Here is a 24,213-nt window from a genome sequence, read left to right as displayed (position 1 = left end):
GTGCCCTTGGGTTGCTGTCCAGCGTCTGTCTCTTTTCTTTTTGATATTTTAATATCTTTGATCGCAGCTTTGCAGCCTTTGGCAGCTTGAATTGTAGAACTTCTTTCCCCTGTTGAGAAATTACAGAGTGTACATACCTAATTGTTCTCTGTAGCGTGATAATTTGTTTTAACTAATTCTGTTCTGACTTGGGAAAAAAAGAGATGTGTTCTTCCTGAAAAAAGGATGTGTTCTGCATGGAAAACTCTGTACGGCGTTTTCAGGTAATTAAAAGCATGTTTCAAAACAGATTTGAAATGTCTTGAATTATGTAGCTAGTCTTCAGCCTAAATACATATGAAATACAAAGTGATGTAAAATGAAGGTACCTAGTTTAGTGTGTTGTCTTGTACAGCTAATTTCTCACAAGGAAAAATCTTCTTGGGAGAAGATTCCAATTATGCACTGTCTCTGTTTTTCGTCATTACTTTTCAGTTGCCTCTTTTTTTTTTCTGAAACTTTTTTTTTTCTCTCCTAGCAATCTCTAGGATGAGTATTTGAACTACTCATTAACATTTCCTTTTTGATGTTTGTAGTACTTCTACCTTTATGCTAATGTATGTAGATGTACATACAGGTCAGGACTTGACCTGTGTAGTAAAATGCCTTAATTTACACCTATGTACATTCCTGGGTGTAGGTATTTAAATAGAAAGAAAGAAAGGTGAGCTGTTGCTTGATGCTATAATTTTAGTTGGAGATGGGCATGTATTAAATGAATGTAGTCACAAAATATTCAGCTTCTTGGGCCTATTCTTCCATTACTGCTGTAAATGCAGCTTACAGAGCACTTTCAGGTCACAGTCAAGACTTGCTTTGCAGGTAAGAGAAAGTAGCAGTGTCTTCGCATAAAATACAAGGAGAATACCCAAAACAACATTCCCATGAGTATGTGCATTCATGAGGCAGGGGAAAGGAGTTGACCAGAAAACTCTGGCTAATGACTCACACTGCTGAGCATGGGATCAGCAGCACATCTCAGCATCCACAGAATCACAGAATGGTTTGGGTTGGAGGGGACCCTTAAGATAATCTAGTTCCAACCCCCTGCTATAGGCAGGGTCATCATCCTTTAGATCAGATTGCTCAAAGCCCCAGTAAACAACACGTGTGGATGTCTCCGGGTAGGCTTGTGTCATCCTGGAGACTAAGGACTAGATGCTCCTTTCCCTCCCTTGGTATTTCTGTCATAACACAATGTTGTCCATATGTGCACACACACAAGTAATACTCTTCATTCAAAAGCCCTGTGGGGACTTGATTCAATTTCCTAGATGAGCTTTTCCTTTCTGCAGCTGATTTGGGTTGGATCTGGGGAAACAGTTACAGTACCTGGTATGCATCCAAAAGTGAAGTGTTGCTCCTCTGAGGACTGTTAGCTGCAGTAAGAATGTAGTCCTTTGTGACAGGGCTGGCTCAAACTCATCTGCCCTGGGCATTGAGGATATGGCACATGACTCTCTGCTATGGCCTTACTCCCCTGATGGCTTCTGGTGGTATTGAGCAGGCTGGTGACAAGGCAGTGCATGGTGGGCATCCAGTAAGGTGAATTCCACAGGCCCTTTTCTCAGGTGTCTTCAGAAATACCTCAAATGCTTTTAATTTTCACTTAATGTCTGTACTCAGCATTGCTTTGTCTGGAAGTCATTACATCTTGTAGAAATTCTCACTGGTGGTGTAAGATAACTTGGCAATGTCTATGAGAAAATGGTTATATAGGGAAGAGGTTATTTTGAGATTATTTTTTGTCATATCTGGAGAATTACCAAAAGTAGGGAAGTGCAAAATAGTGTTGTTTTTTTTTCCCCCTGAAATTTCACACTGCTTTTCAAAATAAATGCTTCAGCCTTTAAGTGGGTGAGTCTTTGCTTGAAAGTGGTGGCTCCCAAATGTTCATATGAGAGCCAAGAATAAAACCTTTTTTAATGCAGTCCTGCCTTTGAGAAGAAAAGAACTTAGTCTTCTTTTAGAGATTTCATTCTCCTCATGGAATGTAATGAGTTTGTTTGCTTTCCAAAGAAAAGACTGAGAATTGCACTGAAGATGCTTTCTGCGTTTTTGACAGGATTTTGATTCAGGATAAAACTATTAAACATTTAACACAGTAAACTGTTTGAAAAGGATAAGTTATGTATTTAGGAACTTTCAGATAAGCATTAGCATTAGTACCTGGTTGTCAGCAAGACGCTATAATATTGAAAAATTAGCAGTTACAAATAAGTCTGAGCCTTTCCTCCTAGTGAGTTGAAAACATGGCCTTATAAGTAGGAAAACAGTTGCAGATGCAGTTTGTACCTGCATCGTTAAGAACTTAGTTGTTCCTTAAAGAGGTTTTGCTTTTCTTTTTCCTTTTAGTTACATGTCTTAATTATGTACAAGTCTTCAGCTTGGAAGCTGATGTGCTATTATATTTCTTCAGTCTGTTAGTATCCATGCACCAGGTTTAGGGACTTGTTAACTTAACTTGTTCATTGCTCAAATACAGCACCTGATGTCCACTATAAAATAGTAATGAACACCATAAAGCTGTTTACGTACTTAGTAATATGGACATACAGATGCTGTTGTAGCTTCATAATAAACATACATGTGGCATATATTCGTGATTAAGAAAGTAATTTCTCACCTTGTGATACCTCCTGATGGACTGCAGTTGACTCTCCATCCAAGAAACATGCCTGCTGGTAAATTATGAAGTGGTATTAAGGCAGTCCAAGTGACCATCAGCTTGTGTTGTGCATTTGAAAAGAAAAATGAGAAAATAACTGGAAATTTTTTCCAATTCCTGGTGCTAAACTGTGGTTTTATTGTCAGTGTTGGTTGCAGTTGAACCTGGTGTGTAGATGACTCTTGCAAAGTGAGGTTTTACTGTATGTTTAAAGAAGCAATAGCAAAGGTAAGCGGAAGACCTCTTGCTGCTTTCAGTATTTAAACTTTTATGGCAGAATGGCTTAGGACTGAAGTAGTATTTTATCCCAGTAGAAAATGGTGGCTTCTCAGAGCTGCTGTGCTGCAAAGCATCTTGTTTTATGTGTTTTTTTTTTTTTGTCAACAGGAGGTGATATTTAAAGGTAAACCTTTTTCTTTCCTCCTCTTTTGCTAGACATTTTACAATATCAGATAAATAATACTATATTCCAACATTATTTTATTGTCATGGGAATTCCATTGTTTGTGAAGTGGTTTACCAAGTGCTAAGACTTCATCAATAACTGAGGAATTTGCAGAAAGGTAATGTAAAGTTGATGTAGTGATGTGATATGACAGTGTCAGTTTGAGTTGTTTTGTGGGTACCCAACTGCAGTGTTCCTGATCTATCACACCTTGTTTTCTTGCTGTCAGGACCGTTCCCTGGAGTCGTGGGGTTGAGCATACATCTGTCTAGTGCAGGTATCCTTTTAGCAAAGTCGCTGACGAAGCTTGAATCATGTGGTTTTGGTTTGTTTTTGAGGAAGGCAGATACTACACTTCTTAAGCCAAAAGGAAACTTGTCAGATGAAGCTTGATCTTTCTGTAAGCATTTTCAATCCTGCCTGGGTACTGCAGGTGCAGAGCTTGCACCACGTGCTGGCTGCTGATCGCTCCCTCTGTGGACAGGAGGATTAGGGCAGAGTTTCAGCCCTAATCCTGGGTTTCCTGTGCAGATTTGGTTTAGTCTTATCCAGTTCAGCTGCCTGTGTTAAAGAACGTGCTTTTACGTATACTTCCTCTCAGAAAAACAAATAAACCCACTAAATTTGAATGGGATTGTGTGAAGTTTAAATGGTAGTTTGATGTGTATTGTACTGATGAACTATTTTAAGCCTTATGCCTCCTTCTCCCCCCCTCCCTCCCCCACTCCTCACTGACTAATAACTAGGCACATAGTATGAACACTCATATATTTTAGTTAAAACAAAATATAGCGATTTTGGACTTAGAGATTTCAGATAGTTAGAAATAACCTTAATTATTATTTTTTTTTTTTTAGTGAATGCTTGTTTAGTCTACTTCTGGTTATGTTTTAATTCCCTGGTAAATATATGTGGTTCCTATATGAAAATATTGGTATCCTGCAGTTAAAAACACAGTGATGGACACTACAGAAATATATATCCATTGCAACTTATACAGGAAAATGTATGGAGTTGAGCATAGTTAAAAGGTTGCTTGGAAAAATTTGGATGTTGACTGCTTCACTGATGTACTTCTCAAAACTGTGGCTGGTGTTTCCCTCATTTGCACCATTGTAAGAGATGCTGGAGTTATAATGAAGCTGGTCTGGAAGCAGTGCTAATTAGCTCCTGTGCCTCGCATTGAGGGAACCGTGAGCTGCCCCTGTTTAGAGGAGGGAAGGGAGTCTCTGATCCAGTGGTGTGTAATCTCCTACTGTTATTATTCAAAGGCCTAAAAATATACTGGATTCTGCTTCAAAAAGGAGATTGAATGTTCCATGAGCTGTGTTGGAGCCAGCTTATTCAAGAAAGTAGTTGTATGAAAATACCTACATGAGTGATGAGTTGTTCATTGGCATGCATTGAAGACAAATTAATTTGTTTTCCACACGAGTGAATACTGGTGGTTGTTTCTTTTTTTTTCTCCAATTCTCACAGAAGCTCAGTGATAAGCCTTGAACACAGAATCAATGCTTTATCCTGTGTGATTTGTGTGTATTTGGCTTTTAAATCTGTTTAACAAAGTAGTGCAGCGAATTTGGGATTAGTGACATGCTAGTTAGTTTTGCTGAAGGAGGCTGGTACAGAGAATTGGGGGAATGCACATTTTTTTGCATTAGGTATGATTAGCTGGCACAGAGATTTAGCTGTATCACGTATTTCTTTTCAAACGGTTCCTGACCTCATGGCTATGAGGAAGTTGTGATCCAGCTGTAGAAGTATAAATTTGTCAGAGAAAATAATCGTGGGCTGTGTACAGATCTTTAATATTGGCAGTAAAATATTCTAAGCTCCCAGGTTATCCTTCCCCTTTGCAGATGTAAAAACAATGCTGATTTAGGGCCAAGTGTCTGTTGTTATACATGCTGGTTTGTATTTTAGTGCTCTTAACTGCTTTCAGTGTTTTTTCTTCCTCCCCTTCCTCCTCCTCTGGGTCCAGTCTGACACAGTATCGAGGTCTGTTAATAGCTGCTTAAATCAGACACTGCTCATGAAAGTTTCTGATACACTATGAAATGAGTTTTAAATTTTGGTAATATGAAATCTGTAGTGTAAAATCTTACTTAGAATCTAGGCTTATTTGTTTATGCATGTTAAAGCCATTATTAAAAATAGTGGAGCGTTTTTGTTTTTATTCATTTGAGATCAGTTCTCTTTGAACCACAGAGACATGCACCTGTGCTCATCTTAATCCCTGTGTAGTTTTCATCAATTATCACAGCGGGCAAGAAGAAATCAAATCGTAAAAATGCTTTTGAAGAGTAAATACATTCAACCTGGGGTTCAAGTTTCTATTTTAATCAAATATCATCTGCATTCGTGTTCAGATGCAAAGCTGAGCTAAGGTGGGGTGTGTGTGTGTTAGAAAAGCCTTTTTTGTTTTCACTGTGAAATATTTGTTTTGAAGTGCTTTGGTGTAAGACCAGTATAATACATTGGTGTTTATAGGGAAAGGCTGTGTGTGTGTACACAGATTTTATTTATATATTTATTTAAGCTAGGAGAAAATCTAGGTCAAGAGATTTCATTCTTATTAATAAGTTAAGGCTCTGTTCAACAAAAATCATCCTCTGTGGCTAGGAAGCTTCCTGACTTGAGAAGCAATGGTGGGGGAGGAACTGCTGCCCGAAAAGACCAGCGGGAGCCTTTCATATCCATCCCTGTTCTAAAACATTCACCTTCCTGTGATGCATTTTTGATAGTAGCTGTGAGAGCTCACCAGATGTATATTTCTCCCTTCTGCTTTAGAGCTGATGTCAGGTGGGTTCCTGCATTCTTGGCCTGTTTTGGCACCCATCAGTAAAGACGGCAGGCCTGTGAGTCTGTGTGTTGCATGGTATTAAGGAGTACAGTTTTAAGAGAGGAAACGTCATTTTAAGAGAGTGTGTGCAAAACTCTTGTTGCACTTTGTCCTTTTCTCCTTTTTATTTTTTTTTATTCTCAAGATGGTGTGGATGTGTGAGGAGGTCAGGGGGTCTGTCCATCTGCTTCCACAGGAGCTGTCAGTTTCTACTCTGTAATACTTGGGTTTGTGCAGACAGAAGACAAGAAGCATACTTATTGCTTTCAGGGGATTTTCAAATCTTCAAATGCATGGTGTTGCAGGTCCATACTTCCCAAAACGAGATGTGCAAAAACCTCAGATGTAATAGTCAGCCCATAGTGCAATTTTATTAGTCATATCTTGAACAACTGCTGTAGATGCGAAGCAAACTTTGATGCAAGTCGGTTGACGCCCACACAGGAGTAAATTATAAAAACCCAAATAAATCAGTGTGCATTGTAAGCACCAGTACAAGGGAAGTTTGTTCCCGACAGTTCTTTGTATGTTGAATATCCCTTGAAACTTCTTGTGTTAAAATGTTAATTTTGCATAATGTTTTTTGAATGTAGAATGAGCAAGCTTCAAGGTTATTAAAACTAGAAACACAGAAGAGAAAAATTTCAAATGTATCTAAAACATTTACTGAGTTCTGCTCACGTCATATATTTTACTGTAACTTTTACAGTTGGTAACCAAATGATTACTTTTGGTATACTACTATATTAGAAGCTTTAAAAGAAAAAAACAATCACTCTCTATTTAGTGGCAAGATCTGTCTTGAATTACATACAAAACCCTTCTGTAAGATCTAAGGAGGCATACATCTCAAAACTTATTCCCTTATATTCCTGGCACACAAACATAACTGCAAATGCATCATTTTTGCTACGTGGAAATGTAGCTGTAGAAATGATAACATTGCAGTAAAAATCAAGGTAGAATGGTGTTTTGTTAGTTGATGTTTTGTTGCTGCTGGTTTTTGGTTGTCTGTTTTATGTTTTGTTTCTTAGACAAAAGATGGTTTATTTTTTCTTTTGATACTAATTCTGCTTTGTATGCAAACTCCATCTTACAATACTCTTACATTTGAGTTTATAATTCAGTATGTTAAAATTCAGTGTGTAGGGTTGAATACTTGCTTGTGTGCCTGTCTTTGTAGTTAAGTTATAAGGAATTTTTTGCAGTACCATCTGTCTATTATAGTAAGTGTTACTGAGCTTTATGGGGAGAATGCCGTACTGAAATTTTGTTGGTCTGGTGGAGTCATCAAAATATGTATTGCCAGCTTAAAGTCATCAGTCTTCAACAGTTCCCATTGTTAGGAGTTGTCGTTGTCTCTGTTGAAAAATACATATTTTACTGTACTATGTATTTATGTTGTGTGTATTTTTGGTGATCTTTTTATAGCCCAAATGATCAGCATTATTTTCTTAGCCATATAATCATTTGAAATAAGATTAACCAGTACAGCTGTCAGTGGAGTGGACCTTTGAGGTCTATCTTTATTATTTAAAAAAGAATGATCGAGTAATTACAGGATGAGTGATGGTGTAGAATGGGCTCTCGTCTGCCTTTGCTCTTCAAGGCAAGAGAGACCTTACCTTATGGGCTGTTGTACTGCATCTTCCCATACATTCTTCTTGTTCCTTTGTGTCTGATGCTGTGAAATCTCTGAGCAGAGGTCTTGTGAACTATTGCATCTGTAGTGGTTCTACTTCTTAGTGATTGATGAATTCAGTCTACTTTAAACACTTGTAAAAAAAGAAAAAATACATTGCATGCTGTTTCATTCTTCCCTAACCCCAGTGCTGTGAAATGTTGTTAAGAGTTGTCAGTGGGAAACGATGCATGTGGCACCCCATAGGAAAGCCCTATTGGCCATCTGTGGCTTTTTCACACTGCATCTGGTGGTACGATGGGACAGTGGAGGAAAATGGTTGATACTTTTATTTATAAGGTATAAAATGTGTCAGAAGCTTACGCTAATGAGTTAACAAATTGTGTGACAATACAAGTCTCTTAAGCTTCATTCTTGATTTGACACTTGAAAAAAAAAGTGGCCCAAGGCCAAGGTCAAGTGGAAGTATCATGCTATTATTGCCTCCTCCATGTCTTTCTGTAGTGATCTGGTGGAAGACTGATAAATCTTTATAAAAGAAGCAGTAAGGGCTTGAGACCTTAGAAAGGAAGTGTAAAGCCTGATTCAGAATGCTGATTTATACCGCTCTGAGCATTAGTGGTTGGTTTGGCTGCTTGCCTCTGCCCCTTATTTGCCAACATCCCGTTGCTTAGAGCAAAGCAGTTGCTTGGATCCATTTCCCCTCACGTGTGGAAGTACTGTACTACTGCATTGAATTTTTGGGTAGCAATAACTTGTATTTTAATTAAAATACCTTTTAACCAGCAACCAGATTTTGATAGCTGATCTTAAAGAAAGCAGTAATGGGTTCCTATTTATTTATTTACTTGTATAAACAATAGTGCCTATAATGGCTCATCTAAGCTAGACTTGTATCCTATCTAAGCTAGACTTATATGTGCATCATGAAAAGATTGCTATTAAATGACACTGTACAGCTGACAGTTTGTACTTAATTCCTGCTCACATGAACATCTACTAGATTTTCCTAAGGATGGGGCCCGCAGCCTGGGGCTGTTCTCTGCTCCTGAGGCCCAGTGAGAAAAGCTTTTGGCAAGATGTCCCATGAAAATGGGTTGCTAGGCATGGTACAGGGATTGCTTGGCCCTGTGGCCTGACCCAAAGTCAAAACTTTGCATGTCCTTGTTCCTAGCATGGTGGACTGTGGATTTTTTAACCCTCCTGTAGGGTTAGTATTTTCTATTGTGGTCAGTATAACTGTTTCATGTCTTCTAGTGTCATTTTATCTGTTAACTTTCATGAAGTCCAAACCCGAGTTCATCCGTCTATATCCTCTCCTCTCACTAAAACACCCAACCAAGAAAAAATACAGCGGATTAACCAGGATTCAGCTTATCTGGGCTGTACTGGGTTGTGATGTACTGCAAGGGAGATAGGTAGTTTTGGTGTTAATGCAGGTTAAGTGAGTGACTGTCCTCAAGGGAATATGGATCAAACTATATTCTTGCTGCTCTTGGGTTTTAATAGCTTGCTGATGAAAATTCTTTAACTAGAAGCTTGAATGTTAGAACTGCATAGTCTGCCAGGCCAGAAGAAAATTTGCCTTTATTGGCTATAATGTCTGTCTGAATTTCAGTCACGCTTAATGAAAAGATGAATCAATGACTTAACTCCCCCTGCCAGTTTTCTTACTCCTTCTGAAATGTTCTGGTTTGGTTTTTGTCCTTAGTGTTTGTGTGTCTCAATATTAATTACTTGTACTTGCGATATGAGATTGAACTAGAGTAAATTAAATTCTTATGTGAGGCAGCAAGCAAATGAAGGACTGAAACTACTCCAAAACATGTGCATAGCTCACTCATAAGTACCTGTACTGCACTTGCACGCTTACTGTCTTCCCATAGTTGTGACCAAGGTGATGTACTGCCTTCAGTCATTCAGGTACACTGGGGAACCACTCGGGCAGCTTCCTGCCTTCATTCCCTAGAAGAATTGTTGGGCAAGTTTTACATCAGCATCCAACACCATCCAGAAAACCTAAGAGTTGTATTGATCTGATTGTTTAATAGTATTAGGTGTCACTTATACTGCTTTGAATGTGAGTTGTTATCCCTTTGTTATACACAACAAAGAGCTAATGCATTTTGTGCAATGGTTCAATATGATAGTATGATAGAAACCATAGGTCACATCCACAGCTTATCTTACGTGGGTGTAGCAAAGTGGGGAAGAGCCAATTTGTTCCAGATTTGCTTAAAAATACTGCTACCCCAAATATGGTTGGGTTTGCAACAAGCATTATCACAGAATAACAGAATTGTAGGGGTTGGAAGGGACCCCTAGAGATCATCTAGTCCAACCCCCTGCCAAAGCAGCTCCCTAGCCCAGGTTGCACAGGTAGATGTCCAGGTGGGTCTTGAACGTCCCCAGAGAAGGAGACTCCACCACCTCTCTGTGCAGCTGTGCCACTGCTCCATCACTGCACTGGGAAGAAGTTCCCACACGCATTTGTGCAGAACTTCCTATGCTTCAGTTTGTGGCCATTTCCCCTCATCCTATTGCCACACACTGCTGAGAAGAGGCCAGCCTCCTCCCTTTGCCTCCTGCTTCTTAGATATTTACAGACGTGGATCAGATCCCCTGTTAAAGATGCTCGGTGACATCTACCAAGCTGGAATGTAGCAAAGACTTCTGAAAGTGTCCATGAATTCCAAAGTATTCGCTTCAACATTATAGTGCTGATGCTACTGAAAGCTTGGAAGAAATGTTATGGTGTAAGGTCTAGAATTCTTTCTCGTGCTTAGGTCATGCTGCTCTTCTGTTGTGTGCTTCTCTTCTGCTTAGTAGAATTTGAGCTTCACTTGTTAAGTGCTACAAATTTTTGAAAAGTTTCTTGTGAGAATGCAGAGTAGTGTAATGTACCTGATTCCCTCTTTGGTTGCCTGCAATTACTCTCATGTATATTTTCATGAATGTCTTGTCTTAAGATTTCTCCCAAGTAACAGGCAGAGATGGTGATGGCATATGGCTGCCTCTAATGTTTGTCCTAAAGTCAAACCAATTACTTTGCTTGCATCTCATGAGCTGTGTGGTGGTTTTGCTTTCATAAGGACTATCAAAAATGAATAAAACTAAATTGCAAACCTAAAAAAGAAAAAGGAGAAAAATGCTTCGCAAAGAAATGTGTGCTAAGCGCTGCTAAGCATACAGCAAAATCAATTAAATATAGCTCTTCCCATTCTTCTTCTTACATACAATTTAGGGCAGTTGAGAATATGGTTTATTTCAGGTGTCAAACCCAGCCTGGAATTTGGAAACTTATATTTTGGACCTAACTCTATAAGGTGGTGTATATTCCCAGAACCCGTAATAGACTCAGAGGGTTGTTTCTTTAAAACAGAAATTTCTGTGGCTGTGTCTCAAGCCATTTTCAAGACCCTGAAATCAGGAATCTCATTGGTATGCATGTTGAGATTTCTGAATGAGTCACTCTTAATTACTTTGTTGCATCTGTATTACCCTTTTTAGGAGACTGTAACTAAAACTATAGATAAATCAGTAGAAACTCTGAAGAAGAGTCTTCTTTTGCCTTAATTTCAACTTCTGCTTTTTCTATTTTATGGTTCTCAGTAGTGTTTATGGTAATAAAGCAGTGTGATTTTGTTTCCTTCCACAAGAAAGAAGTAAGAAATCTTGATTGTTCTGAATGAATTTCCTAGTATACTTACATAATTTGGTATATCAGTCCACTACTTAAGCCTGTCTTCTGCTGTCACTTGAATTGTCATTATACTTGTTTCTCATTTAATTTTATATATGTACATACATATGAAAAAATCTACTTAATATAGTCTTATGTTTCTTTACTGCATCACACCCCTCCTTTGTGCTTCCAGCTTACCTGTTGTCACCAAACTCAGATGCATTCACAAATATACTTCTTGTGAGCCTCTTGACTAGAGGTGAACGTTCATATTGGAAAGAGCCCTGCAGCCCAGGCCTTCTGTGTGGATGCTTGGCTCCAGTGTTGTATCCTCCCTGGGAGTAATGTTCTCTGCCATTTTCTTCCACTGCCATCCGAAGCAATTTCTTCCACAAAGGACACTACATCTCTTTCTACGCATTCAGGGGTCCTGTTTTATTGGGCTGCTCACTGTTAATTAAAACCCTAATTACTAATTTTATCATGTCTATACTCATTTTTTAATTCCAGGTGGGGAAAAATCCCCACCCTGCGGAGCTAGGTAAGACATTGGTCAGCAAACCTGTTTTTCTGTGTGCTTTTTTCTTCTATTAGATTTTCATGACTGTTTGTGACTCATTCCAGGAAAATGCTGTGCTTTCATTAAAAGGTTCTTAGAATAAATGTACATTGTATCCTTTTACTTTATAAGAAGTTAACTTTAAAAGAAGTCCAGAGAGGAAGTCTGGAAGGTCAGAAGCTGTAATTTTATAAGCAGTCCTATGATTATATTAAGGACTCTGTTCTGATTTCTTTCCTGATAAACGATGCATCTCATAAAATGACAGCTTGTCTGCACCTGATGCATTTCAATGGACGCAGAATGCTTAATCTGTAACTTCAAATCCTAAATGAAACCCTCTTGGAGTCTAGAAAAAGGAGTGCCTGAGAACGTGGGTAGGAAGTTAACACGGTTTAAATTAAACTCTGTTTTTTGCCTTTTCTTTGCATATGTAGTTTGTTGGCGTTTGTTTGTTTGTTTTTCTTACCATACGTAAATGTACACTTGCAAACAAAAATGTAGTGTGCTGGACTTGGTAATCTGCTTCTCACTTAAGCTTTCTGATATTGTAATTAACATTTGGGAGATTAATGTACCTTCTGCTTCTGTAAGTAAACTCTAACTTTCCCTGGCAGTATGCTATGGCTGTATAGGTGCACTCATCTGGAGCCTCGTAGTGAAGTGCTTGCAGCTACCAGCATACCGACAGGGAAGCTCTTTAGGCTTGTGAAGGAGTTGCTGCCTTCCAGTTGATGCAAATCTTGCTCCAGAGCATTAGCAGTATTTTCATCAGACTTCATATGGGGAATAAGGCTCTTAGCTTCTTGCAGGTGTCTTTCTTTGGGATGAAACTCAGCGTTCGTGGGTGTCTGTGAGGTAAATTGCTTCCAGCTGTGTATAAAGTCAGACAATATAAAAGTCAAGGTCCCCAGCTCAGAAGTAAAACCTTCCTTGTTCAAGACAGTTGTGTGTGTGTTCAGCATAGTTAAAGTAATACCACAGTAATATGTGAAATAGGAACGTGTTAACATCACTTGTGGGAAATACTATTTCTGGTTGTTCTGGGTTTCTTTAGTTTGATTTCTCCATCTTCTCAGTAGTTTAATGCTAAATAGGTGAGTGAATTAATTTTGCTTTATTGCTTTATTTTTTAAAAAAGCAACACATTTATAGAAACTGCCAGAATTAGCAGACGTGGCCCTTTCCTGACTTAGCTCCACTAACTAATACTTCTGGAAGTTATGTTCTCTAAATTGGCTACAACTCCTGATTTATGTCTGAACTGAGCTTTTTACCCCGAACCTTTAGAGATAGAAAGAATAGTGACTCAGCTCCCCTGCCTGTGAAAATTTAGGGTATATTTTAAACTGTCTGAATCTTTTTGGCATAATGCCCACTGGCAACTATTTCTTTCTTTCTAGATACATGTATGGCGGAGGTTTCCTTTGCCTTGTCTACATTGTTGAATAACATTATTCTCTCAAGGATCTGTGTTCTGTTTGAGTGCAGAAAGCACTTTTATCTCTTCTGGTGTGTAAAGTGAATCCTATTTGTGTGAGTAGTGAGATCCTTCCAGCTGTCTAGTTTTGGTTTCCTGACTTCAGTTTCTCCCCAGTGACAGTGATTAAGGGAACGCCTAATCAAAGCGTCAAGTTATCAAATGTTTAATCACCTGCTGCTGAGTTCCCAGATCAGCTTATTTCTTTGTCAAGAAAACCTACATTTTTAAAGACTTTACTTAGGATTACAGAGACCTCAGGGTAGACTCAAGTGAGGTTTGAAGGTTTAAGTAGTGCCTTTGGGAATGTTAAAATAAGAAGTCCATTCATTCATTCATGAATCCTTCTGATTTAGGTTTGGCTTCCCTTCCTTGGGACGTGTATTTTTGTAAGTACTGAAACTTTGATTTCACACACTTAGCAAGAGAATGAAAGAAGGGAGGAACATAGCAAATGAGGACAAAAACTTTTTGAAAGGAAGTCCAAAGACTTGTTTGTATTGGACAGTGAAGCAGGAAACAGCATGTGTCATGAAAGGCTCCAGCTTCTTAGCTAAAGGCTGAAACTTGAGATACAGTCTGTATATATAAAACACATAAATATTCATAAAAATATTCCTAAGTGAAATTCTGAGTATCTCAGAAACTGTTGACTGAAAACTGTGCACATACTTTATATGTATTTGTTTATGCATGTGTGCACTCATACCATGCTTTCTTCTTTAAAAATGAATGTATTAAACTCAGATATGTATTTCCTGTAGGAGGCTGTAGCAAAGCTAGCACTGGATGTACATTTGGAAGCTAAAACCCATGTTCCTCGCGGACTTGTAACATGGTGACTTATTCTTGCCAGAGAAGCAGCAAGGAAGGAGCTCTGATTTCAGCAGAGCAGAAATGGGGTAATTCATCTGTGAAGCTGAATGTTTTCAAAACAAGTCAGAATTTTTTCCTTTAAAGTTTTGTCACTGTTTTATTTTAAGCAGAGATTTCTAGGGATTTTGGAGGTATCTTATGTCCTGCCAAGGCCAGTTGATAATTGTAATAATTGTCATTCAACTTGGAGACAAAAGCACGTATATAGGAGCTTGCTTGAGCTGTTGGTCAAAGAATGTGGCTGGAACAGATTTACCACATGCACGTATTTGTAAGCACTTACAAGAAGGTGCCCATCTGTCCCTGAATCCCCTCTGTTTCTGCTTGGTTCTGTTGTATTGCTGTTTCAATGGCAGTAAATATTCAAGGCAAGCTGTTGTAGGCACTATCCACCTGCCCAACACAGATGTATCTGCAAGCAAATGAACTTCTCATCTTAGGTGTAAGAACATCGAGACGGGCAGATTTCCATTTTGAAACCTGATGTCTTTGTTACCTGGCAAGTATTGTTGATTCTTCTGTGTATTGACTATGTTAGGCAACTGTTTCCTTCAACTTGAACTTCAGTAGTTTTGAGACTTTTAGGAATGGAATTTGTTTCACCATATCTGTAGCCTGTATCTCAAATTAATAACAGTGATTGGAAAATTAATGTCATCTGTACTTGCTGTGAAATAATGCAGTATAGTAAGGTCGTGTGCCAGCAGGAGTGCCTGAGCACGTAGCTGTGAAGTACAACAAAACCCCAGAAAACTCAGAAGCTTTAGGACTTCTCTTTTATTCTATTATCATTAGAGCTGATCTCATCACAAGTGACATATATAGGAAAATAAAAACTTTGACTTAAGCAGCGATTTAGATCATATCTCTATAAATTGTGTATGGCTGTTTTGCACATTAAAAACAGCTTTTCATAGACACTCATTTGAAGAAGCCATTCTTTTTGTTGCCCTTACTTTCTATTGGTAGAGTTGAAGGACTTTGTCATTTTCATTTTTTCTGAGTGAAATAGGTTGCTGTGGCTCATATATTTAATAAGGGCTGTTCTGTCATTTGGGAAAAGGCCCTGGTCAAGGAGGGAGATAAGATGGGAGGTGGGCTGGATTCTTTGGGTGCTGTGGCACAGCACTCATTGACTGCCTTGAAGATGTCTGTGTGCTTGGGCCTGTTGCTGTGAAGCATTCCTAAAGCATGTCTCTGAGCAGTTTCAGTGTAGGAAAATGATGGCATGAGAAACCAAGGATTTATAACTGCAGATTGCCTGTCAAATTGCAGGGAGCAGAGACTCCACTCTTGGGATTCATAAATGATCTAGGACAACTACAGCTGGCTGAATGCTCATCCAGTATCGCTAGTCACCTCTTTGCAGGGCCTGCAGACTGACTTCAGTGACACATGGTGTAACGCATGATTGCAAAGCTAAATGCCTTTCCTGTTGCTGTGTCTTCAGGCAGTGCTGCAAGGAGCCTTGGAGTTCCAGGCAGAAGAGACCAGCCTCTCTCTGGAGACCTTTGCTACGGGAGAAGACCTCCAAACAGATCAGGCAGATGTAGCAGGAGCTTGGAAGTTTTACATCAAGGTAAAGAGATTCATTTTTCTAGCAAGCTGAAGTTCCTGATATGATTTGCAAGATAAGAATTTCCATTCTTTTGCCTGTGTTGTTGTCTCCCCTCCCACTCTACCTCCCTGCCCATGATTCTATGAGTGTTTTCATTGGTATGCGGATTGCAGAAATGACAAGATAGCACACTGTAGTTTACAGCCAGAATTCCTTATAATATTAGTAGGAAGATGTGTCTGTGGTTCTGTGCTGACAAGGAAACAGTTTAAGAGGTCAGCGGTGTGCTGTGTTTTTAGAAATAAGTTTCTTTTAGATTTCTGCATTTGGAACTTAGAGTGGCCCCAAGTTATGGAAGCACTTTTGGATGTCTGCCACAACAGGAGAACAGGGAGGTTTGTGTAAGCTGAATTTCTGCTTACCATCACTCAAGTTCTCTTCATTTGATTGTCCAGAACTCATTCGTGAATGTAAGAGACAAACGCTGGTAGATGCAAGCAAAATATGACACTAAGAACTGTGTTGAAGTTGTCAATGCTACTTTGTAATTTTGACTATACTACAATTTTATTAGACAGTATCTTGAATGTGGTGATGATGCATACCCTCCATCCTTTATACTGACAAGATTAATTGAACTTTGTGTTGATGGTTGATTGGGGCTGAAAAAAAAGTGTAATGGAAACAGTATTTTACACAGTTCAAGATTAAACTTAGGTCCTTCTAAAGGTCTTATAACTTCTGCAATTTTAAAATAGCTGTTGCAGGGTTTTAACTTTAAAGATTGAAGGTTCTGTAAATAAATATTCTTTAATTTGTCCAAGAAGAATAGCAGATTTTTCTTGTTAATCCTTCATTGATCTTTCTCTGAAAGCAGGGCTCTGAACTAGACCAAAGTTCATCGTCCTAACATTTAGTGAAGCAAAATCAAAATCAGTTTGAGTTTTCCCATCTGTACAGTCAGCATTTCACCCCATAACCTTCCCTCCTGAGATCTGCTGTATGTGCCTGGCAGTAAGACCACCAAGCAAGGGGAGGCCCACAGAGCCCCTTCTGTATGCCATTCCCTTTCTCTCTGCTTCTCACATCATTAAATTCAGTTTCACTGAGGTTTCTTCTGTCTGCCAGCAAGGTCATCCTCAACAACTGAGGATATTGTGTTGAAATCTTGATGGAGCAGAAAATCTGACGACTGTACAGTGATTTTTGAATGGGAGGGCAAAAATCCTGAAATACTTTTGTGTTTCCTTTTGTTACATTTTTACCTTAGGACTGCATGAAACAATACAAGCTGAGATAACTGGGGGAAAAAAAAGCAGTATTTCTTTTGAATGGTATATAAGAAGTGTAGTTGTACACAGTAAGAGTGTAAGGACTTTGTAGAAGGTATTTGCATTATCTTTGGTGTACATGGATGTCCTTAAATGCTGTGGTGGTTGTGGTGATTCATGCACAGAACTGCAAAGTGTCCTAAACTTTTGGTAGTGCACAGATTGAAATGCAGCCTTGAACGCTGTTACTACTTCTTGCAAATCAGTTTGTTCTGCATCTTTCTGCCTCTTGTTTCCCTTTGTTGGAGGGCTGTGTTGCTAACCAGAAACATATGATAGGAGGCAGCCAAATGTTCTGGTGAAAATCAAGGGCACTTTCTAGCTGTGAAGGTTTTCTATTTGCCCTAGATTTTTTTTCATTGATGCAGCTGTAACAATTGGTGTCAGTGATATGAATAATTGATCAAGGAATTCTTGTTGCCTCAAGTAATATTCTGCTTATTGCCTCTCAGAACTATTGCTGTTTGTTACGCTACAACACTGCTGGTTTTTCCTTCTTTCTTTTCGCGCCCACCCCTTTGTTGTCCGCCTCTCCTGTAGGAGCATGTTGTTTTTTCTTCAGTGTACTTCGTGGCTTACTGAGAAGCGGGTTCTCCTTTTTAATCAACAACAACATATTTCAAAATAATCCGTGGTCCTGGGAACTGTGCAGTATACACATCTGGTTTCCCATAAGCATGAATTGCTGGCTTTACGAACACGAAACATGTAGTCCTGGCCACAGAGTTAGCTCAAGTGTTCCGTAACTTGAGCCTGTATTCGAAATAAAAACAAAATTGTATAGCTTCTTTACCATACTAATGGAAAACATTTAATTTGCTTCTTGAAGCCAACCAGAGGGATGACGCAATGCTGTTCAAGCAGATTTATGGGGCCTTTTCTTCTGCAGAAATCAATACAGTTTGGAGGTGCTGTTCTGGGAGCTGGCTAGCTGACTGGGATCCAGCTGCGTTCAGATATAAACTTCTGCACCACAAACCCAAGCTGATGATTTTGATTTATTCAGGCATTGCTGTATCTCTGAGTGTTGAGTTTTATTCGTAGCTTTTCTCTACTTTACTGCCATTAATACTAGATTGGAGTTTCAAAATAGCAATCTGCTTATGATTTTTTTCAAGTTGTTTAGGTTTTTTTTTTTTGCATTTCCTGAGTTAAAGTACAGCTCTGTGTATGTGCTATGCTTGACTTTTAGTGGGATCTTTTCTTCAAAAATCTAAACGAAAAACAGCCCTTCATTCAAACTGAGTGTTAAGGACTAGCATAATTTTCTACTTTGTACAGAAGAAGAAACTTTGATTGTTAAATGTCCTTCCTTCTTTTGTTTGTATTTACTTATTACTGCTTGATGAGACAAAATGAGAGCATTGCTTTTGCTCAGTCCAAAGATGTTCTTACAATAGATTTTTTTTCCTAAAGAAGTGAAACAAACAGTGCGAAGTTTCATATTATTTCCTTTCCTCTCTGTTCCTCTCTGCTCAAATAAGTCTGCTTTGCCTATTGAAACCCTGTACTATAAAAAGGAAAGAACCATCAACAGCCTCTTATTTTCTTTCATAATGGAGTTTGTCTTCCTTAAGCGTTTTATTTCTGGTAGAAGTTCTTTTCTAAAATAGCTCTTACAGCGGGGTTTCTGATGCTGTTTTCTCCAAGTGGAGTCTGTATTACCTATGGAAGTCCCTTGCTGATGGTCTGTGTGGTCACATTGATTGCCAGAAGGAAAGTCAGAACTAGATACTTTCTTTTTTTTTTTTCTTCCTTATTTCCAATCACATTTCTATAGTAATTTTGATCCAGATTTCTTTCACCTCTAACCATTTTTTTCTCCCATATACCATGCAATTTCATTGTGTGTAAATGGCGTGAGAAGATGTTTGAGTCCCTCTGCAACCTAGTTGTTATGTAGACCTTCCCTAAAGCATCCAAAGATGACAGGTAGGCTTGAGGCCCTTCTTTGAGGGGTGCATGCTTGCAAAGAGGAAGATGGAGATGCAAGTTATATGAGAGTCTTTGGTTGGAGTAGTTTGGATTTTTCTTTTTTTATTGAGATGAAGGAGAAGGTGATGATGAATGCAATTAAAATGGGCTGTAATATTGGTGATTGTTTTTTTTCTTTTAAAAGTCTACATCAAATCTCAAATGGTAGAATGAATCCAAATAACTTGTAATGATTTTCCTTATCTAGATGAACCAGTGAAAGTATCAGATCTACAGTCCTGAATTTGAGTAGAATTTGAAATAATATTAAAAAAAACCCTACATTTCAGTGGGGGGAAAAAGAAATTCTGGTGGGAATTATGCATTTTTAAGATGTGTTGAAAGTGCTTTTCTTGGTAGTAGTTTGGACAAGCATGCTGAGACAGTGTGACCATGATGTTTTGAATAAAAATGAGGACAGTTTATATCTAGTATCTGCTTGCTTAGACATAATAGAGATTTTTTTTTATATCAAATATTACCAAGAACTTTTGAACAGCCTAAGTTGTTTCCTGTGTGCTTCTGTTAGATAGAAAAATTTTTTCAATATGAGCATCATTTGCTTTCAGTGGCAAAATTGGATGTTTGGTGTTTGTACAGTCATGAAGTTTTCCTTGACATCTTTTTTGCATGTTTTGTCTTGTGTTAAAGAATACCAAATTATCAGAGATGCTGCTTACTGCTGCTCTCTAAAAGAGAGAGTTATGAAGAGCAATATGTGAGTCTTTAGAAGGAAGAGTCTTAATTCCAACAAGCAACCTGCCTTTTTTTTTTTGTGACATTTTTCCGATATTAAACCGTTTCTACTCAGTCTGTTTATATCTGGAGCTGAAATGCAGTTGGCTTCAGAAATCAGGTTGCCACTTTATGGACAAGACGTACTGCCAAAGGTTTCTGGTCTGACTGCTCTAGAATTCTTGTTGACATGAAAGGTCTGTCACTGGCAGTCTGGGCTGAAATATGCCATAATGCTTTTGAAGCTACGCTTTGAGTAAAGTTTACATTTACTGCAGCATATTTGCTTTGCTTGGTTACAGTAGTAGAGCTGTATTCCCATATAAACACTAAAATGAAGTTGTTAAGAAAAACAGGAATGCATGCAGCATTTGCATTAAAGTTCATGGAGCATGAGATTAGCTCTACTTAGGACTTTCATACTTGGAGAGGATTTAAAAATCCTTCTCAGAAATGAATAAATACAGAAAACTTTCTCAGACTAGCAAAACAATATGTAAGCATTGAGAAGAAAGACAATAATTATTATGTAGAGAGTAATCTGAATTGAAAGGCCACAGCAGAAGCCACTATAATCTTACCTTCCTACATATGAATTGAAAAGCAGGCAGAAGTACAAGACACAACCTAAAAATGGTCTCCTTTAAGCTGCTTTGAGTATGTTGTCTTATTTTTATCTAGCCTGGAATTTTATTTTTCTTCTTTAGGTCAAACCTGATTCAACCATTCTGCCTATTGATGTTCTCATGCTTCTAACTCTGCCAAGCATAGCTATTGCTGCTTCATTTAAAGAGTGGATTCTGAGTCCTACTGGAAACAGAACACTGTCTGAAGGATGCAGACTTGTTAAGAAACTTAAATAAGATAAGGTTAATCCTATTGTATGCTTCCACTTTAGGAGTTAGTATGGAAACTTGCCTTTCCTTATTATGGCCCCTGCTACTGGCTAGGTGCCTTACTGGATTTCTCCCCAGTTTTTTTTTCTGAACTGTTGGCTTAGTAGACATTAATAATGTTTCTTGTAGTTGTAGCTTATTGCCCTATGCCAATTTCCAGACTTCCCATGAAAAAAGGCTCTTTGGTTCTTTATGGGTCAAAGAAGGTGAAAATGTGTCCACCTAGTCTTTTGGTAATGGCAAACTTATGTTTCGTTTATGTGGCATGTTTCATTTTGAAATGTTTTATATAAGTAGAAATAAAGCAAGGATTAGTATCCTAAATACTTGTGGTATTTTTCTCAGCTCATTTGAAGCTTCAGAAGAATTACTGTGCATTTTATAGGACTTATTTGAATTGTAAGTTTGAGACTGAATCAAACTTCATAACCTTGCCTTCTGAAAGAGCTATTCTCAAGTATTTCAGAAACAAATGTAAGAGGTCTCTTTCAGGTGTGGAAATATAATTTACTTATACTATTTACCTTGATTTTTTTTCATTTTAAGATTAAACTTCAATTTAATCTGTTCTATGATCATTTGCATTCAATAATGTATCTGCTGTATGAATATCTACTACTTTGAATTGTGCCAAAATCTTGGTTTTACCAACCTCCTGTTGCAAAGGTTTCCCCAGTTAGTTTGTAGATTGCTTTAAAACACATGCAGATTTAAATGTATGCAAATACATATGTTTAATAATTGAATACAGCTTTTTGCCTTGTATCTTCTATTTTTAGACTCTTGTCATGTTATCTTCATACCCTTCATAATTTTAAGTGCTTTCTTGAAGCCTCTTTTTGTTTAGACAGGAAACCTATTGCGATGCTCTACCACAACATTTTTCAGAATAAGATGCAAGAAGAGAATTTCTGATTTCAGAATGAAGTTATCATTTGAGTCCTCTAAACCAGCCTTAGCTTTCTTAAAACTTGCAGCATAATAGAAGATTTATAGAGAATTAGGGTATTAGATACGCGCTTTTCTAGCTCTCTCAAAATTGATTAACTTCTGTAAATAAATCCTAAGCAATGATGGTATGCATGGAAACCTTTTTAAGGCTCTATAGTTATCAGAAGATTTTGACTTTCTTGGAAAAGAAGCATTCCTGGGTACTCGATTAAGAGGAGAAACATTTTGTTCTTAGATCAGCAACTAACTTGCTTCATGACCTTGAGCACATCTTCTTGACTTTCTTGCACCAGTTCCTCGTTGAATCCACTGCTACCACCACCACTATAAACTCCTTTGCTTGCAAGCTCTGGAAACGAACTTTGAAGATGACTGTCAAAACAGTTCATTATTCAGAGCAAACTCTGCTTCACTTGCTATGCAGTTACTTAAACCACAGTGGAAATACATAATTGAGACTATAAAGAACTCCAACAAACAAAATAAAATCGACTTGTGCAATGTGCACTGCAGTAATGTGGGCTTGATTTAAACTAGTTAAATTTTAGATGTATCAGTCTCTGTGAAGACTGATGGAAATAAAACTGGTTAAAAACAAAAGTGCTGTGACCAAAATAGTTAAAGTAGGAATGAAAGAAAAGTTCCATCCTAAAATGAATACGTGGCAGTCTTATTGTGCCTGAGTTTTAGCACTTATGTTTTCTGCCAAGTGAATTAAATTCACGAAGAAAAGCTAGACTCCAAGTGTTGGACTGTTAGTGTTTTTTAAGGAGGTTAATGTGATGAAGGAGAACAATGATAAAAGGAAGCTTAATGTTTAAGAGTGGGCTACTGTGAGAGATCTTTGTGTCCATGTGTAATGTGAAGACTGAGTGTCCTGTTAAGTTTGCTGTTGTATGTTTTCTGCTTTTTCACGTGTTCCTGAATGTACTCAGGGAAAAGCCATAAACTTTTTCTCTTTTTTCCTTCACGAATGCATTTATTTCCTCTCTAACGTTGGAAAAGAGAAGTGACAAAAAGAGAGGTTTTGTTAAATACAGCAAAATCTAATTACAGCCTCATTTAAAGCCACATTTACACAATGGCTGAGGGGTGAGTTCACTTCCATAAAAACAAACTCGTTGGCTTCCTACTGTGTATTGGGGAGTGTGAGGACGTGTGTCCTGGAGAGCAGCTGCCTCCCTCTGCTGGCGCAAGCTTTTTTTGCACTGTGCTGAATTGTGCTATGTCATAACAAGAAGTAAAGAGTACTTCTGTGTAGAAAAATGTTGAGGCATCACTTCATTGGTGTGTACGCATCTTACTTGCTACCTGCAGTATAACCAGAAATATTGTGTTCCCTCTGTGACTGCATCTGGCTGGATGTCTTGTTTTCCTTGAACAGAAAAAAATCTTGTTCTACATAATGGATGGTTGTTTGCTTCAGTCTGTGTTTTGAGCGGTTGCATCTCTAATGGATGAAAGGAGAGATGTTGGTGAATAAACCGTGTTTTCTTTGACAGTGTTCATTCAGTGTTCACCCCTGAAAGGTGCAAGCTGTCATATTGGTTCTCTGCTGAAGTATATCTGTGGGTAAGTGTAGTTGGCTTAAAAATGTTTTCAGCTGTTCCCAGTTTAAGCATCTTGTTGTTCTTTTTAACTCCGTTTCTGGGAAGGAGGGGACAAAAAAAGGTCACAGATCTCCAGCTTACCAAAAGTTGATGGCTTATATTCTTTTTTTTTTTCTTGGCCTTTGCCCAATATCTCCATCACAGATGGCATCATAACTGCATCTTTATAGTCATCTGAGGCTGACATGTGCATGCTTTTTATTCCTTTCATGCTTCCAGCTGGTGAATACCATTTTTAGCAGTTTTCAGTGACTGTTGTGGAAGCAAGTGCCTGACGTTGCACTTTATTTGGCTGCAATTGCTTCCATTCTGCTTCTGTAACTCATGAGTTTACCTGATTCTTCTGGTGTGACACTTCAGTTCTCTTCCACCTTCTTGATTCCTTGGAGCTTGGTGCCATCAGAAAGTTTTCAGTGCCCTCTTCTAAATTACAGCAAGGCCTCTTCTAAAAAATAGGAAAAAAAGACTGGAGGCAGCATAATTCTCTTGATGTGAGACCTTTCCATTTCAAAAATAATTTCTTGACCTCTTCTGTCTACCAATATTATTGGTTGCATTTATAAACTACTTCTGCTGTTCTTTCCCCTACTTCTGTAGCCATCATCTCCAGCTGAAGTGATAATTTCCCACGTGGTGTCCTCTGAAATGTTTTACTAGTATAGAGATAAACATGCTGCGTTGCCATTACCTACAAAAATCATTGCTAAGGAAAGATTATGAATGAGTCAAGCCCAATACACTTTTTGCAAGTGTATGCTGCAGTTCATCTTTCCAGTTTTTGATGTAGTTTTCTTTAACTTTGTTCTGAGGTTTGTGATTGCTGAGCCATGTTTGAAAGCTGCCTTGGAATTAAGGCATTTGAGTGAGTGGGATTCTGGAGCACAAGGGTTAGTTTGCCTTTTAGAGGGCAAGGGGAGCTGTG

The 24,213-nt window shown here is 38.3% G+C and overlaps 1 protein-coding gene across 1 annotated transcript in view; it reads left to right on the top strand.

The window, feature by feature from the left end:
* The window catches only part of FAM110B (family with sequence similarity 110 member B), a 102,136-nt gene that overhangs the window by 11,066 nt on the left and 66,857 nt on the right, over window positions 1–24,213 (top strand). Inside the window, exon 2 of the mRNA XM_065751918.1 lies at window positions 15,687–15,815. The gene's annotated coding sequence lies outside the window, so the exon portion shown is untranslated. The remainder of the gene's footprint in view (window positions 1–15,686; window positions 15,816–24,213) is intronic.

Source organism: Cyrtonyx montezumae, unplaced genomic scaffold (assembly GCF_038088225.1).
Source record: "Cyrtonyx montezumae isolate F1298 unplaced genomic scaffold, pur_monq_1.0 scaffold_8, whole genome shotgun sequence".
NCBI lineage: Eukaryota > Metazoa > Chordata > Aves > Galliformes > Odontophoridae > Cyrtonyx > Cyrtonyx montezumae.
Note: the sequence above shows the minus strand (reverse complement) of the source record. Positions and strands in the feature narration are given on the sequence as shown.